Consider the following 19,097-nt stretch of genomic DNA (forward strand, 5'->3'; position numbering starts at 1 on the left):
CAAACATACACACACCCATGCCCGAGGGAGGACTCGAACCTCCACCGGGACCAGCCGCACAGTCCTTGACTGCAGCTGGGGCAATGACTTTTATGCTTGGTAGACAGCACGGTTTTTAACGCAGAACTTGTCACTAGAGTATCCAGTCATTCGTATGAGAGTATGACGATAAACTTCACTGTGCGACAGAGGTAATGTGTAAGCGTTGTCCACGGCGACTCGTAAAACGCGGTGCGCTAATGTGATCAACTTGAGCACTTTAGCATCAGTACTAGTGACTTTATGGGATAATCTGATTTTTAGTTTTGCAATTGTATCAGAGTTTCATAAGCTACACACTTTTTTTGTTTCACATCCAAACGTTATTCACCACAGTTGTGGTATCTTCGGTGTGTTTTGCTTTTCCTTTAGTGTGTCTAAAATGTATACATACAAATTTTGTGTAAGTTAGGAATATGTTGTCACAATATTTTGTTATGTTTGGAATACACACTTGCTTTACCTTATATTTACATCACGTGTGCTCTATGGGTTCCAGTAGAAAGCAGCCACAACTTTACATTAAAAGAACATATCATCCCCAATACAGGGATGTTATGATAGGTTTAGGGCACACACAATTTAAAGGAAAGGTGAAGCACAAAATGTAATTCAAACAACAACAAAATTTGATGTCAACATACTGCTAAATTAAACAAAACCTGTAGAAGGGGCCCCAAATAGTTTACGTTTGAGGGCGTTGCTTCAGTGTATACGCGGGTATATAAGGGCCCACATGTAGTCAAGGGACTGGTATAGACTTAGAACGGAAATTTTTTGATCGCCCGTTACATGTATATATTTCAGAAACAGTAAAAGAAAAAGCTGCGTTAGAAGACCAACGTCTGAATTTTAAAAAAAATTGTGTTCTTGCAAGAAGGCAAAAAAAAAAAATGGCTCTGAGCACTATGGGACTTAACTTCTGAGGTCATCGGTCCCCTAGAACTTAGAACTACTTAAACCTAACTAACCTAAGGACATCACACACATCCATGCCCGAGGCAGGATTCGAACCTGCGACCGTAGCGGTCGCGCGGTTCCAGACTGTAGCGCCTAGAACCGCTCGGCCACTGCGGCCAGCCCGCATCTCGTGGTCGTGCGGTAGCGTTCTCGCTTCCCACGCCCGGGTTCCCGGGTTCGATTCCCGGCGGGGTCAGGGATTTTCTCTGCCTCGTGATGGCTGGGTGTTGTGTACTGTCCTTAGGTTAGTTAGGTTTAAGTAGTTCTATGTTCTAGGGGACTTATGACCACAGCAGTTGAGTCCCATAGTGCTCAGAGCCATTTGAACCACTGCGGCCAGCTGCAAGAAGGCAGACCCTAATTTAATTCTTCATTATTTACTGTAACCACGGGAACAGAACTCAAAAGTCCGTTATGATAATTCGTAAGGTACAGTTGCAATCTCCAGCAAAAGCCAGAAAAAAGGGCTTCATAAGTTTACTATATAGAATAACCAGTTCAGTCAATGATATCTGTAACATTAGATCGAACATTTCTCTTTGTGTTGTCCTTTACTTATGAAACACCGAGGGAAAAAAATCGCAGCACCAAAAAAGTAATTAATGTAGAGTAATGAAATTTCGGAAACACATTTGTCTAGGTAATTTATTTATGTGATTAACACTGCAAACTCACAGGTTAATGTAAGCGTGAATAAGCCATTGCAAATTTGAAATGCTGGTACGTTAATAACTGGTGTAACCGCCAGAATCGAGAATGCAAGCACGCAAACGTGCCTGCATTGAGTTGTATAGGTGCCAAATGTCAGTTTGTGGGATGGATTTTCACGTCTGTTTCATATCTTCGGTCAACACTAGGACGGTTAATGCTGCTTGTGGATGTTGCTGGAGTTGCGCCCGATGACGTCCCATGTGTGCTCGATTCAAAACAGATCTGGTGATCGAGCAGGCGAAGGCAACATGTCGACATCCTGTAGAGAATGTTGGGTTACAATGGCGGTATGTGGGCGAGGTTTATCCTGTTCGAAAGCAACCCCGGAATACCGTTCATGAAGGGCAACACAATTGGTCAAATCAACAGACTGACGTGCAAATTTGCAATCGGCGTGCAAGGGATAACAACGAGCGGGCTCATGCTGTCATACAAAATCGCGCCCCGGACTATAACTCGACGTTTACGTCCAGTGTATCTAGCATGCAGACAGGTTGGTTGGAGGCCCTCAACTGGACTCTTCCTAATCACCACACGGCCTCATCGGTACCGAGGTAGAACCAGCTTTCATCACAAAACGCAACAGACGTTCACTCTGCCTTTCAATGAGCTCTCGCTCCATACCATTGAACTCGCAAATAGCGGTGGTTTGGGGCCAGTGGAATGCACATTACAGGATATCTGGCTCAGATCTGTCCTTGAAGTAACCGATTTGTAACAGTTCTTTGTGTCACTGCGGTGCGAACTGCTGCTCTAATTGCTGCTGCAGATGCAGTACGAAGCGGTTCTAGGCGCTTCAGTCTGGAACCGTGCGACCGCAACGATCGCAGGTTCGAATCCTGCCTCGGGCATGGATGAGTGTGATGTCCTTAGGTTAGTTAGGTTTAAGTAGTTCTAAGTTCTAGGGGACTGATGACCTCAGATGGTAAGTCCCATAGTGCTCAGAGCCATTTGAACCATGCAGTACGATGCAGCGGGGCCATGCCCCGAACATGATGGTCTTCGCTCTCAGTAGTTCCATTTGGGCGTCCGGAGGCCAGTCTTGTTGCGACCGTACATTCTCGTGACTACCGCTGCCAGCGATCATGTACGAGTACAGTGGCTATACTCCTGCCAAGTCTTCCTGCAATATCGCAGAAAGAACTTCCGGCTTCTCGTAGTCCTATTATAGACCGCATTCAAACTCAGCGAGGTGCTGGCAGTGATGTCTCTGCTGCCTTAAAGACATTCCTATCGTCAACTCACCACGTCCAGTCTCAAAGGTAAATAACTCTCACGACCGTTACAACGTGTTGAGCCGTGGTAAAATTTACTGTTTTGAAGAGCGCGCCGCAGCGCGTAGTGTAAAGCAGTCACCCTCCGTTTCTGGCGGTGGCGCCGCTGTGGCAATCGCAGCTTTGGTGTCTCCCTCTGGTGTGAAAGGGGAAAAGTTGTCTGTTCACGTGCATTTAAGGGGCGCTATGAGCTCGGCAGGGGTCAGTCTGTCAGTCGGAGTGAGTCTGGGTCAGTCTCTCGTTCGCGTTTGTGCGGCAGTTAGTGTCTGTCTGTCGTCCGGAGAGCTAGTATTTGTTAGGCCGCCAGTCTGCTCGAGTTGTTCAGGGCAATGGTCATTGGCGATTGGATCGATCGGTTGGTCGGTCGCGCACTGGGACACAGGAGGACTTGTCCGTCTTGAGCGTCGGCGCATGTGAGGTCGCCACGTGAGTTCAGTGGCCCGCGGCCGACACGAGAGCAGCAGGAGCCAACCCACGACATCGGTCTGGCCGGAGCGAGCTGAAACGCAGTGAGACGGGAGATCGGCGCGCCTTTCTGCGTCCGTTGAAGCGGCTGGCAGCGGACGGTTCGGGAGAGCGTTTTGGGGGTGCTGCGCCAGGTCTTCGCCAGGCATCGCAGAGTATTAGAAGTTAAGTGATTCGTGATATGTTGTTTTATTTACTTGTTAAATTCTACTTGTTTTCTTCGTCAGTCTCTCGTCCCCAGCTTGCTCGTCTGTCTCCCGTCCGCATTTGTTAGGCAGTTAGTGTCTGTCTGTCGGTCTGCCGTACGTTAATAGCTGCCTCTGTCAAGTTTGTCGGATTCGGTGTTAACGGATTTATAGAATTAAGGTGTAAAGGCCGACTTCCTGAAATATGTTTTTATCTTGGCTATCATCTTGCGAGGCGGTATATGTGTAATGTAGAGCATGTTGTACTTTTTATGTAAGTCTGAATTTCATGGGTTTTATTTAAATAGTCCTTTTTATAAAATTGACACACTTCCACCGTAAGAGTCCTTTTAAAAACAAATTGCACTTTCGGTGGCAAATAATTTCTTAATGTCAGTCTTTGTACCATTTCCATCCCTCTTATGGGGTGCATAGTTAGTGTATTTGTGTGAGTTGTTAAAATTTTTAGTTTAAAATAATCTGGTGTGTTGCACATTGCACCAGTGTAGTCTCTCAGAGGTTGTTGTGAGCGGTCGCGACTACGGCCGTGTTGAAAGGGAGCGGCAAGCTTCTCAGCCCGAAGGCACATACTGTCAATATTGTTCTTTCTGCCTCTAAATAAAATTGTAACTTGATATTTTGAGGGTGCTTTTGTGCTTATAAATTTTAAATCTGTTTTGAAAAGCTTTTATGAATAAAATTCCCATTTGTTAAATGTAATTTCATTTTCATCAATTACTCCCTGGCAAATACTTCCACGCTCAACTAGTGTGATTAAATTTGTTAATGTTCTTGATGAATCGCTAGTCAATAAAGTAAATTCTTTAAGAAAAGATTTTGAAAGTCAAATTCACGGTTCACGTGTATTTAAAGTAAGCCTGATTTTCAACCTCATAGTGGCGCCATTCTTATGCGACTGTCGCGAAATTTGAATACACATCATTTTTCAGATGTAGAAACACGCCTCCTAGCCTTCATTTATGTAGCACAACACGCTCTTGGTGCTGCGATTTTTTCCATCAGTGTATTAACACCGTGGTGATGAAATGGGACCGAAACCGGGTGTGAAGTAAAGATAAGTTTTTAGACAGACTGTCACCATGAACATATATATTATATTCATCTGTTCGTCTACATGATGAAATTATTAAAATAGGTGTTACACCATAACAACTCGTCACAATAGAAGTTATTGGTGACGATTCTGGTCAGCTGGGCAAGAATGGAAAAGAAAATAAGCCTCGGTCTAGCTAAAGGAAACACTCCGATATTCCTATATTTCCCAGAAGAGATACAGGGACAAAATTCAAAACCAAAATCTGGTAGTAGGTATTTTAACTCCCTACCTCTCGCGTACGGTTTTCGGGGTGTTAGTCCCTATCAGATCATTAGAACCCTGCCCACGGAACAATTCTCTCCGTCGAAAGAATGGCCAGTGACTGCAGCGTTAGCCAACGACGATGTTTAAAATGCTCTCTCCGCCGTAAAACAGACTATTCCATTCGACATAAATGCTTCCAGCCTCTTTTAGGACAGCACATCATCTCTGTGGGACTCGAGTCATATTCTTTAATATTTCAGAGTGCCTGTAAAGCGCCGAGACTCACCTGTCGGCCTTTTTAGGGAAGTCTCGACAGAGGTGTTAAGCAGCTCGTTTCACACGAAGCCGTAAACACGCCGCCCGTATTGCGCTGGCGCTGACAATGGCGACGCGGGGATTACAGGCGTGTGGCACAGGCGTGGCCCGTCACACGGCCGAGGCGCTGGCGGAGAGAGAGAACCCGCAGTCTATAGGTGCTATCTATGCCTATTACTGCAGAGGTCCTGGGTCGTGGGTCGCGGGTTCGATACCCACCACAACTTAGCCGGGATGGCAGTTGAGCGTGTTCGGTCAGGGGAGTGCCTACTCTTTGTAATAATAATAATAATAATAACAATAGTAACAATAACAACTGAGTTAAGTTTTCATCAATGTAGTCTGAAACATGTCATGTGGCATCGGTACAGGACTAGTGACAAAAAAACGACTCGTCTCCAGTAATTTTTTCTTATCTTTTGCTTAAGTTATACAACTGTTATCAAATGGAAAAGTTAATTATCAAATAACCGAATCGTAATTATTTAATAAAAATATTTTACTTTTATCAGTAATCACAAGGAAATAAATTTAAGAGAACAGGGAATAACTTGTAAGATAAATCATGCTAAAAACTGTACATATACTTATATGGATATGGTATCTGTTCATTCGGTGAGAATGTGGGTCTCGAGGGAGGCATGTACGAGATAGTCCCTGCAGTCGCACTATCCTCTGTGCCCTCGGTGTCGCAGATGGATAGAGCGTCTGCCATGTAAGCAGGAGATCCCGGGTTCGAGTCCTGGTCGGGGCACACATTTTCACCTGTCACCGTTGACATGTATCAACGCCCGTCAGCAGCTGAAGGTATTAATATATAATTCTAAAATCTGTACAGCAAGACAGATATTACAATACATACAACAAATAATTGAGGACGTAGGTTGCAACCGCTACTCTGAAATGAAGGGGTTGGCACAGAAGACGAATTCGTAGCGGGTCGCATCAAACGAGTGAGAAACAGATGACTCAAAAGAGAAAATATGAAACAACCTTTCGGTAGTATCGCGTGCAAAAGGTATAAAATTGGTTCAAATGGCTCTGAGCACTATGGGACTTAACATCTATGGTCATCAGTCCCCTAGAACTTAGAACTACTTAAACCTAACTAACCTAAGGACAGCACACAACACCCAGCCATCACGAGGCAGAGAAAATCCCTGACCCCGCCGGGAATCGAACCCGGGAACCCGGGCGTGGGAAGCGAGAACGCTACCGCACGACCACGAGAAAAAGGTATAAAAGGGCAGTGCATTTGCGGAGCTGTCATTTGTTCTCGGGTGATTCATGTGAAAAGTTTTCCGACACCATTATGGACGCGCAACGGAAATTAACAGACTTTGAAAGCGGAATGGTACCCGAACCTAGACGCATGGGACAGTCCATTTCGGAAATTGTTAGGGAATTCAGTATTCCGAGATCTACAGTCCCAAGAGTTCCATGATTCTACAACAAATCGATGTCAGTGAAATTGGTCGGTAATTATGTGCATCCGATTTTCTACCTTTGTTATAGATTGCTATGACCTGGGCCTTCTTCCAGTCCCGTGGAACTTTCCGCCGTTCTAGTGATCTGTGATAGATGACGTATAAGAGTGGTGCTATATTTGTAGCATAGTCAACATAGAATCTTACATATGGGGATACATCCTTTAAGATCCGTGCATAAATTTTCATTCATGTGGAACCACTGCTACACGGCAATATATTCTTTTCATTTTCCTCGAGTGCATATTCCGCGTCGGTAAAAATGCAACCTAACGATATCCCGCAATAATTTGTAACCGAGTAGCGTATTCAAAAAGTTGTAAGGAATTCCACCGATGGGAGATGGGATGACCTCAGTGGAATAGTTGATCTCGGCTGAAAGGGACGACGCTGGCGATGTCGGTAAAAAGAAAAGCGAGGAGGAAGCGCGGCGAACAATGGGCCATTGAGGGGCGATGTTTATGATAAACGGCTCCCGGAGCGCGCGCCACGCCGCGCCACACGGCCCGGCCCCGGGCGGTGGGGCTGCGCGACAAAGTTCAATGCCGCGCCGCGCCGGCCACCGCTATAGCGGCCGCTGCGGGACACCTGCCCCAATGGTGCCAGAGCTTTTGCCTGGTAGAGGTGATTAGGCGTAACACATCGAACCGGCAAACGAGACGTATTCGAAAAGTAAAACCCATTCACTTACTCTCTATACGCGATAAAGTCCACTGGACCGCGCCTAGTTTGAATTGGACACCATTTCGGCCACTTGAGTGTTCCTAACCTATCCTAGTAACATGGGGTTGCGACTGCCCATTGATGGAGCAGGTCTCTTGAATAGATGTTGCTCATGCTCATCACCAGATACTCAGTCTTCAGCTCATTCAATTCGAGACCGATCTATGTACAAGGTGAGTCAGCTGCCCCTACCGCTCTGTTTTATGCAACCCACAGTGCCTTCAGAGACAACACACAAGATTTTCATATTCTCTCCATCGCTCCATGCAAACTATTAATCCTAGCCAAAACAAAAAAAAAAGAACACGAGCTTTTTGTAGGAAATTTAATGTAGTTAAATTTGTACTGGGATGCATTTCCACAGAGGCTGCAGTTTTCGAATTATTTAAGAAAAACATAGCCGGCCGGTGTGGCCGTGCGGTTAAAGGCGCTTCAGTCTGGAACCGCGTGACCGCTACGGTCGCAGGTTCGAATCCTGCCTCGGGCATGGATGTGTGTGATGTCCTTAGGTTAGTTAGGTTTAAGTAGTTCTAAGTTCTTGGGGACTTATGACCACAGCAGTTGAGTCCCATAGTGCTCAGAACCATTTGAACCATTTTTGACCTTCAACCGCATTTTTTTGAATAACACAAAAACTGTGGTCTCCTTAAAAACGTATTCCTGTGCAATATTTAACCACACTACTTTTCCTACAAAAAGGTCCTGTTCATTTTTTCTGTAGGACTAATAGTTTGCATGTAGTGTTCGAGAGAATATGAAAATTCATTTGTGGTTTTGAAGGTGTTGCAGCTTGAGTAAAACCCAGTGGGAGAGGCAGCTAAATCACTTTGTATAAATGAGAGGTGTAATTGTGCACAGGTGGTAATCATATACGTTCAATATATTTGAAGTTTGCAACTACTGTCGCTTTTTTCTGAGTCATGTATGTAACAAATACTAACAGGAACACAGGTGCCATTTGAGATGTGTGACTGCGAGGCAAATAAACAGGTCAGTTTCTTGTTATTTTAAGCAGACAGAAAGTAAGAAGGTGAGGTTACAGTTTATAATGATTAATTTTGACCGTCCGCTCCTGGTAGCTGAGTGGTCAACGCGACGGAATGTCATACCTACCGGCCAGGGTTCGATTCCCGGCTGGGTCGGAGATTTTCTCCGCTCAGGGACTGGGTGTTGTGTTGTCCTTATCATCATTTCATCCCCATAGACACGCAAGTCGCTGAAGTGGCGTCAACTCGAAAGACTTGCACCAGGCGAACGGCCTACCCGACGGCAGGCCCTAGCCACACGGCATACTGTTTAATTCTAACCGAGGATGTTATTAAAATGGTAATTCATTGCGTCACTGCATGGATTTAGTTTCTAAATATAAGAGTTTAACGTGTAGAATGTGATTGCACTAGCACGTAATGGTGGCTCTGAGCACTATGGGACTTAACATCTGAGGTCGTCAGTCCCCTAGAACTTAGAACCATTAAACCTAACTAACCTAAGGACATCACACACATCCATGCCCGAGGCAGGATTCGAACCTGGCGACTGTAGCGGTCGCGCGGTCCCAGATTGAAGCGCCTAGAACCGCTCGGCCACATCGGCCGGCGCACGTAATGGTAGACTGGGGTAATCGTGCGCTGAAAGAAAAATTTGTGCTCCCCCGTGAAAAAGCAGCTGAGGGAAGCTGAAATGAAGAATATAGTAAGGAATGAAATGAAACAACAGATTGCGTTGAAGAACAAGATTGGAATAGCTTTACGTGGGTGCTTTACGGAGGAACAGCCATAAAGAAGAAAACTGAAACCAGAAGTAAGGAGGGAGTACCAGACTCGTGGGAGGTATCGGATGTTTGCAGCATTTGTGATGATGACTGCAATAACCAGTTTAGTAGCTCATTGAAATCACTATCCACACATAGTAATTAACTTGATTTGTTATATTACATCTGTGGAGAAGTCGGTAAAACTGTAGTATAGCGGTGTTGGGCCGTCTGCTTGCAATCATGCTGCATGTACTGGTGAGACACACGAAGCTATGTTTGCAATTACTGCTTATCCAAGAAATTACCGCTTTTAATAATTATTTGAAATGGCAAAATGAAAATGGTTGCACATTCCATGTTACTGTTTACATTCGTTCTATTATTCTAATTTCGAATGAGAAATTGGTAGATAAATTATGTGGCGCCTACTTTTCCCCTATATATTCCCAAATCAAGCTCACAATTCCCCAACCACTGCGGACAATTACTATACGGGAGGGAGAATCTTGCACATCTCATCTTTTTGATATTTGCGGTTAAACATCACTGTACTGTTTTTATATTCAACTTTATGTAGTATAAAGTAAAGAAATTACAGCAATCTTACATTCGGTTGATTTTAGGTTCCTCGTTATGAATGTATCAAAGTAGTAATTTTTACTGAACTGTGTATTGTTCACCTACTGTTCTCTGTACACCATGAACACACACTAAATATCGTACTGCTGGTCTGCCTTTCAATTGTCGCAGGAAATCAAAATTTTCAACAGAGGCAAGGCCACTGCATCTGATATGATGCTAAAACCATTCTGAATAAGCTGTCAGAAAGATCTTGCTCCCCTTCTAGTAGTAGCCTACGGTAGGTCGCTGGATGAATGGAAGTGTTCCTAGGGAACTGATAAATGCGCATCTCATTCCAGTTTTCAAGGAGGATTGTCGAACAGGGTCACTTAGCGATAGGCGCGCTACTCTGACGTCAATGTGATCCAGAATTTTAGACTGCATCTTATGCTTGGGTATTATGAGCTTACTGGAACCAGAAATCTCCTCTGAAAGAATCAACAATGGTTTCGCAAACAAGCCCACGATGCTCTGGTCGTCCGGAAGGCTGTACATACCGGAGGCCAGGTTGATGCCGCGGCCCTTCAATTCCAGAAGATGGTCGACACAATTCTGTACAGTGGCCTAGTGAAGAAAATACAACTGGTTTCAAGAGTTCTAGCAAATAACACGTCATTCTTAACGGAGAGAACTCTTTAGGTGTAAAAGTAGTTTGGGCGTACACCAAGAGAGTGTTGTAGTACCATCACTTTTGACAATATATGTAAATGAGTGGGTGGATAAAGTCGAAAGTTCCATGAGGCTTTTCGAGAATGACGCTGCAGCAACGCTAAAAAATTGTATCGAAATGCAGGAAGATCTGCAGGGATTGGCAGCTGAACCTCAACATTTATAAATCTAACGTATCGCGAATCAATAGGCGGAAAAACACTTTATCATATGATTACACTACTTCAGAACAACCAGTTGAAGCAATCACATCCATGAAACATCTGGTAGTATATGTTTGGAGCGGTTTAAAGTGGAACGACCGCAAGAAAGTCAGATTCCAGATTGAGATTTATTAACAAAGCTCTGGATGTGTAGACCACCAACGAAGAAGTTAACTCACGAAAGCTTCGTTCCACCGAGACTTGAAAATCTCTTGTTAATGGAACCTGTTCCAAATACTATTGAATTAGGAAATAGACAAAATCCAAAGAAGAGCAGTGCGTTTCGTCACAAGTTTGTTCAGTAAGGATCACGGAAATGTTCATCCAGCTCCAGTGGCAGACGTTGCAAGAGTTGAGTTGAACATACTAGCGTGGTTTGCAGTTAAAATTCCGTGAGCGTACTTTCCTAGAAGAATCAAGCCCTATATTGCTGCCTCCTGTGTATATCTATCAACAGCCATCCTTCCCGCTATAAAAAATATCCTCCGCCACACGCTATAAAGTGGCTTTCGGAGAACAAATGTAAATGTAAATGCAAAGTATTTATTAGCGGCTTTAAGTTTCTACAAACGTACTTGATTTTTCTACAACTTCGCCTTTCGCTTCCAACCGCAACCTTAGACTAGATTCCTCAACCCGCCTACATAGTTCTCTCGAGAACAAACCCAGTTGACAACACAATCCTGGGTTCCACGTTATCTCTAAACCACTGATCACCAATCCATTGTCTAAAGCGCAAGAAGAGGTATCAGTTGCTTGATGTAATGTCGGAACTAGGGTGGCAGATCGAAAAATGTTCACTGGAAATGCTGAACCTTATCGCTAGTAGGGGCAGCTGTTTGTGGATGCGCTTTTCCCTGCGCCACTGTTTTCCGCACTCCTTCCTCCTCCAGGTGCACAGGACGCAGACGTTGTACCAAGGCGTGGTTCAAAAGCGCTGCGACTAAATGTCACAAACTGTTGGTTTATACCTCCCACGAAATTCTAGGAAATGTCACGTCTGTTCCAGTACAGCTGGTCACATAGGTTTGTAATATTTCCCTGGAAAGCAGCATTGTTATGCGTAGCCCACAGGGTGCAACAGAAAGTTCCAATGTAAATGACTGAATGTACAATCCTCAAATTTTTAGTTTTAAGGATTGCATGTCCACAAATTCGCATTGTCTGTACCCAATAAGGTCTTAAAAATTCATTGTCTTCCCTGTGAATTGTATGCCCCTACCGTTCTCTCTGCAGATTATGACTTATGTTTCTGACTTACACAAAATCAAAGCTTCTTCATATCATTTTCACTCCGAGAAGAAAGAAAAACTCGTGTGCGTTCGCTTCTAGCTGGAAGCTACAACACACTTATCAAACTTGCAGTAAGCTAAAAGTATTCCTTTTTTATTCCGTCTGTAGACAGCAGGAAAGAATTTTTCTTAAGTTTTACAAAAGCAGTAAATTATCAGAGGATAATGAAGTACAGTCATAGAAGACAAACTCCACTGAACATTTGTTAAAACCAGTCCAAAATTTCCGTATGAAACACACTGCAACGGAATGGCAGCTGAAATGAAATTTCCTGATAGATTAAAAGTGTGTGTCACACCGATCGGGATTTGAAACCTGACCTATACTTTGTCCTACTCTGCTCATTGGAAAAGGAGGAGTAAGCTACTGGAAATGTGAAGAAACCAATATGGGTGGTGGCGGCGGCGACGGTGGTGGTGGTGATGGTGGTGGTAGTGGTGGTGGTGAAGGGGCGAAACCAATTCGTCGTATACAGAAGTATTCGAACGGGAAAAATTATATAAGGACGCAGGAAGATCTTCAGAGAATCAACGGCTGGTGCAAGGAATGGTATTTTAACCTCAAAATAAATAATGTACATAAATATTCGGAACTAACCACTACTGTTCGATTACATGACATAAGCTCCATCACGGGAAACAGTAACAAACGCAAAATACACTGCCTTGTGAGAAAAGTGAACCACCCAGAAGAGGAGGGGGAAACGAGGTGAAACTTCAGGGGTAGAGAGGCTGAGTGATGTTATTTCAGTGATTACAAAAAAGTCTAACTAACAGAGAATATGAGCCCACTTATCAATGTGATGTTGCACCCCGTCTAGTCTCGATTCGATTCAAAAGGGTGCCACAAAGCCGTTCTATCCTCTTCTGGGGCTAGCTGGACCACAGGTGTTGTAACTGGTCCTTGACATCCCGGATACTGACGCTGAGACGATTTTGACGTTAGGACTGGTACCACACATCCTCTGTCACGGACAGATCTGCGGATCTTGCTGGCCACGGGTGTACCTCAACATCACGCAGACACTTCATAGAGACATGCGCCAAAAGTGAACAAGCATTATCTTGTTGAAGAAATGTCAGTGCGATACTGTCGCTTGAGATATAACACATGGAGATGAAGTATGTTCGTGACGTGCCGTCAGAGTAGCCTCGGTAACCACTAACGTGACCTGAAGTAATACCCAATGGTTCCCCACACCGATGCGACTGTACAAAACATTGTAGGAATGATAGCTCTTCTACATTTGAACAGAAGAACGTCTTGGAAAAGGGGAAAGGTCGCTTTACGATGCAAAACTAACGACGTCTTAATGAATCGCCGTCATGCAGCACTGGTCATCGGAACTCAGTTCGAAATGGGACTCCTCACTGAAGACAATTCCACTCCAGTCAATGAGAGTCCACGCCGAAGACTAGTCTGGAGACGCACTGGACAGATTGGGATCCCGATCTGATTGTCGCCCGGTATACGCCCAGACAATCAGGATGATGGTCTGCCGTGCCATTTCTTTTCATGGCAGGACTCCTCTGGTTCTTATCCACGTCAACCCCACATCACAGCGGTACGGCGACGATATTCTACGCCTCATTTTGTCGCCCTTTATTCCAAGTCATTTTAGGGTTACATTTCAGCAAGATAATGCTCGCCGGAGTTTCTGCTGCTTGTCTTCGTACTTGCCAATCGCTACCTTGGGCAGCAAGGTCGCCAGGTCTCTCCCAATTTAAGAACGTTAGGAACATTGTGGGCTCTCCAACCAGCTCTGCATTTTAACGATCTAACGCGCCAATTGGACAGAATTTGGCACGATGTCCTTCAAGAGGACATCCAACAATTCTGTCAATCAACACTAAGCCAAATAACTGCTTGCATACGGGTCAGAGGTGGACCAACGCGTCAATGCCTTATTGACTTGCTCAATATGTGAATCTCATTCTCTTGGATAGATGATCCAGTTTTTCTGAAGTTGTCTTCATTTGTTTGTTGCACAAGTACGTTATATCTATCGATTTCCGTCACATTCGGAGAATTCCTTCGGGTTTCTTTTCCTTTTTATTGTATTTCCTCATAAACAACAATCACGCATGGAAAGTTTAAGAATGTAAGTAAAACATCTGACATGTTATTGCTACATAAAATGAACACTCATGACCTTATCACAAGTCTCAGTGAATGCAGAGAAACCAGTTGTGTCTGCTGACGAGTCTCTGTGCCAAAGCAAGTCTTGGTCTCTACCTGCCAAAATATCTTGAAGACGATCTCTAACCAGGGTATACAGGGTGGTCCATTGATCTTGACCGGCCAAATATCTCACGAAATAAGCATCAAACGAAAAAACTACAAAGAACGAAACTCGTCTAGCTTGAAGGGGGAAACCAGATGGCGCTATGGTTGGCCCGCTAGATGGCGCTGCCATAGGTCAAACGGATATCAACTGCGTTTTTTAAAAATAGGAACCCCCATTTTTATTACATATTCGTGTAGTACGTAAAGAAACATAAATGTTTTAGTTGGACCACTTTTTTCGCTTTGTGATAGATGGCGCTGTACTACACGAATATGTAATAAAAAATGGGGGTTACTATTTTTTAAAAAAACGCAGTTGATATTCGTTTGACCTATGGCAGCGCCATCTAGCGGGCCAACCGTACCGCCATCTGGTTTCCCCCTTCAAGTTTCGTTCTTTGTAGTTTTTACGTTTGACGCTTATTTCGTGAGATATTTAGCCCGGTCACGGTCAATGGACCACCCTGTATAGAAGGGTCGACCCAAAAAATTTCCGCAGAGTACTCGTATGTGTAACGTAGCACCACTTCAATGAGGGAATATAAGCATCGACTTTTAAGCAACAGATAAGTGTGGCATTCGTGTCCTTCCGATGTGCGTGCAGTAAATGCTAAAAGGTGTATTATGGCGACGTTATTATCGAATGCGTCCAAACAGGAGCAACGTGCTGTTGTTCTTTTCTTGGCTGCTGAAGGACAAACGCCGGTAGACATCCATCGGAGAATGAAGAATGTGTATGAAGCAGCATGTCGATCGAAAATCACCTTTGTGGAATGGCGTGCCAAATTCCGCGCTGGTTGCGACTGGACACAAGATGCTGGTCGGTATGGGAGGCCAGCCGACTCAAGAAGGAGGACACTAGCTCTCTCCAGGCGATTGTCAAGCCTTCGGTCCTTTAAAAAAGGCGTTGTCGTGTCGACGATTCCTTTAGGGTGCGCATGTGTAGGAGGCAGTTACGAACTTCTTCAAGCAACAGAACACTTTGTATTACCAAACGGGTACCAAATGCGTCGGCTCGATGATTTCCTTAGCGCTCACGGCCTTTTGCCTAAATGGCATATCGATTCTGGTCTTTATGGCCTTCGAATGGGAACTTTTTGGTTGCCCCTTGTATCTCTTTCGGATTTGCTCTCTTCTAGAGATTTTACAGTACTCAGATAATAAAATCAATAAACAACATATGTTCTAACGCTTCTTTTCCCCCTGCTTAGTCGCTATTAATGCTGCATCAAATAAACATTCTGCACAAATAAGACTTTATAAGTCTTTCAGTTGGTACAAGATTAGCACAGAAAAGCCTAACAGAGTGATGGCAGAAAAATGTTATCCACATCCGCAAGTCTGTTATTGACATCCACGTCCATGGATATTAAAATGTTGTAAACCACGTGCGCTGGAGTTCTGGCGGTGTACTTACGCCTGGCCTCAATTTTCGTCCTCTAAGATCTGACCTTGTAATTTACACGCCATAGACTAAGCAAGAAGAGGCCGATCGTGACATTTTAATACAAAATGGTCTGTCACATTCTTGGTACGTTCCTTAAGTTACAAGGTTCTGTCGTAAATGCTGAACTGGATAGTAAGAAATTTTCTGCAGAATATTTCCCTCAACAGTGAGAAGTCAGATGAAATCATATTAAATGTTGTCCTCCTATCTTACCTATTCTTAAATGCTTGTCACATACTTTTTTTTTTTTTCAAATGTATGCTAATTCTCCATAATTTTACATCATGTTAACATGATACACTTATCGATGTAATAAGCACTTCGTTGAGTTCCAGTCAATACATTTAACAGAAACGTAGATATATTGATTTTATACTTACGTCGCATGTGATACACAAATGGGAGTCATACCATGGAGCAAAGGTTCCAACGGATGGAGTTTCCCACAGCCTTCTCGTCTTTTTACGGCAGCTTTCGGTAATTAAGTAAGTGACAGCCGTTAATGACAACTAAAAAGGAATGACTCAGACGTAAGGCAACTGCCTGTACGACACGAACAAGCTCTATGGGGGTGGTTATAATTAGAGTGCAGCTACTTAACAGAGATATAGAGTGGGTTGTAAGTACCGTATGGCAGTGAAACCTGGTAGATATGCTAATGCGTTAAAGTGGAACTGACTTACACTGGAAAAAATTATTTCCAGTTTTAGCCACGAGGTGCAAATCTGGCTGTGTACAGCATCTCGCCGATATCTCTGGTGCTCATATTGATCAAATTGTGTAAGCAACTGTTAATAACAAAATCAACAATAGGCCTTTCCAAATTGTTTGAGCTTTTCCGCCCACGTCCCTTTCCTAACCCATTACACATGGAAATTTCTAAATGGTTTTCTTGCATTGGCAGCGCCAGATTTGCACCTGGTGGCCGGAATTGGACCTAATTTTTTCCCCATTGTAAATCAGTTCCGCATTAGATATCTACCTAGTTTCGCTGTCACGCTAGACCTCTGTGAGTAGTTGCACTTTAACTATAACCATACGGTACGTGTACCTGTGCAGCAAAACGAAATGTAAACAATGCATAGTATTATTAATCGTTTGTAACACAAAAATTGAACAAAATCGTAATAGTGACATTGTCTATTAACTTTTAACCACAGAGTAAGTATTACTGCGGACATCCGCAGATACGCCCGTAAACGTCTGCTTCGGCACGGGGTTTTATCCGCAAAGTCAATATTGTTGCTTATATACGCACACGCGCAGGTCTCCGGCGATTGGTTACGTCACAGAAACTCCGCTGACAACAGACGACACCGCACGTCTTCTCCTCCGCCTCCCACGCGAGTGGCGGAGCGCCTTTGTTTACGCCGGCGTTCGTAGAGAGGGCGTCGCGCCGGCTGCGGGGGCGTTGCGCCCAGCGCCTCAACGTCAGCGCGAGCGGCGGCCGGACGCGTGCCGTGCTCCTCATTCCGCGGTCCCAGTCGTGGTCACTATTATAATTCCAGCTTCCTCACTGATTCCCAAAAGTGCGACGACACAAAAAGAACACGTCCGCATCGAGTGGTAAGCCAATGCGAGACGATCTCGTTTAACTTCGCCTCTACGATGTCGACAAAGTGTTCAAACGTTCCTCTGCTCGATCGTCGGGCGGCGTAGGGCTCGAATATTTACTCATTCACTTCTTCATTATTAAAAAGCAAGGGTTGCTCTTACAGCATAAATCGTTCAAAAAGCGTCAGCCTCCAGAATTTTAGGCGTCAGAATCGTATCCATTGTCACATTAAAGAAAAAGAAATCTAGAAAGTAGATGGCAGAAAAATCAGCAATATTCGGTGCACCGCCTTCCGATGTATTCCTCAGTACTGTTACAACCAGAATAAACAGTGTACAAGCCTGTATGTGGAATATATTTGCATCACTTTTATTAGAAATAAGAAGTTCTAGCTGTACCTGTATAACTTTTCGCAAGCTCTGACTCCAGATGCTTTAAAAGTTTCCCACAGCGAACTGATTTAACTATTACTTACTTATCATTAAGCAGGTTTTACTTTATACTGATTTCAAGTATCGTCAGAATATTAGCTCGCTTAACTTCAGTGGCAATGAAATTGCGCCTTGACCCCCTTAGCGAATGCTGTTAATCGTTTTTCATTTCTTGACAATATCAGTTGTTTACTCCCAACCCTTGCTGTGACTATCGCCATTATTGAAAGACGTTTGACCTTAAGTATAATTCCCGGTTCTTTCGACGTCGCTAAATCACCTTCTTGGTGAAGCAGTCTGATTGCAAAAATCAACTGCCATTAGCTTGCAAAATATGATTTTAAGTTAGACGCGTGTAAACGCAGGAGCGCAGTTGACTGCGTACCAGTGTAGAAGCGAAACGAAATGGTAGGTCTCGCAATGAAACTGCTGAGAGGTACGATGAGAAATATATGAAGATACGTATCAAGATCCTCCTCCTTACACAACCGCCTGATGACAGCTGGGCGGCAATGACCACCACGTGACAAGCAATTTCCAGGTTTCAAGGTGCAAGTAGATCTCTCTTCCACCTTGTTTATGAGCACCGCACGTGTTTTCTTTCATTCGCCGTAAATCGTTGTCGCTAGTCAGACAGAGGCTCACGCCTGCTGATTGTCGTGCGCCTCGTTCAGTGTTTGGTAAACAAACGTCATAGCGTGTCAATTGACGGCAACATTTCCCTGCGACAGTGCACGAGCTGAGAGAGGAGTTGCCGCGCTGCAGCAACGTTGCCTGCGGCGGGCAGACGCAGCAGGTGCGCGGCGTGTGTACTCACGTGGGCAGGCGGCAGCGCGTGCGGTCGTCACGCCACCTCTCAGCTCGGCAGCCGGGCTCGCACTGACGCGAGCGCCGCCGGTCGCCGCGTGGCAACGCAGCCGCCTCCCCCCCCCTCCCCTCTGCACCCCTTCGCCCTTCCGCCGCTGCTCCAGACGACGACGACTCCCACCTGGGCGCCGCGCTGCAGCCTACCTAAAAAGGAAAGCGCGACAAAGCACCGGGGGCGGCAGCCGCCGAGGCGACGCGCACGTAGACGTCGCCTGCGAGCCACGGGGGCGGAGTGGGACCCGCAGCGACGCCGGGAGATGGCGCGTCTGCCCTGCTGGCGGCTGCTGTTCACGGTCTTCACGTAGACGAGTGGTTCGGCACAATCTGTGGGCGCGCTAGTAGTGGAACTCTGTCAAGAGATCGATATCTACAACTGCTCTCACAGCATCAGTTCAGAGAGAGAAGATATAGTTTAGGGGGGATACTGTCCGCCACCTTAAGCCGTCGGCACACGGACCGTGCATCCGAACATTGAGCGTTGAGCGTGCCGAG

The 19,097-nt window shown here is 44.9% G+C and overlaps 1 protein-coding gene across 1 annotated transcript in view; it reads right to left on the minus strand.

Moving 5' to 3' along the window:
• LOC126194779 (uncharacterized) overlaps positions 1-18,610 on the minus strand; it is a 1,062,808-nt gene extending 1,044,198 nt beyond the window's left edge. The window contains exon 1 of the mRNA XM_049933080.1: positions 18,556-18,610. The gene's annotated coding sequence lies outside the window, so the exon portion shown is untranslated. The remainder of the gene's footprint in view (positions 1-18,555) is intronic.
• Positions 18,611-19,097: the final 487 nt, after the last annotated feature.

Source organism: Schistocerca nitens, chromosome 1 (genome assembly GCF_023898315.1).
Source record: "Schistocerca nitens isolate TAMUIC-IGC-003100 chromosome 1, iqSchNite1.1, whole genome shotgun sequence".
In the NCBI taxonomy this organism is placed as follows: domain Eukaryota; kingdom Metazoa; phylum Arthropoda; class Insecta; order Orthoptera; family Acrididae; genus Schistocerca; species Schistocerca nitens.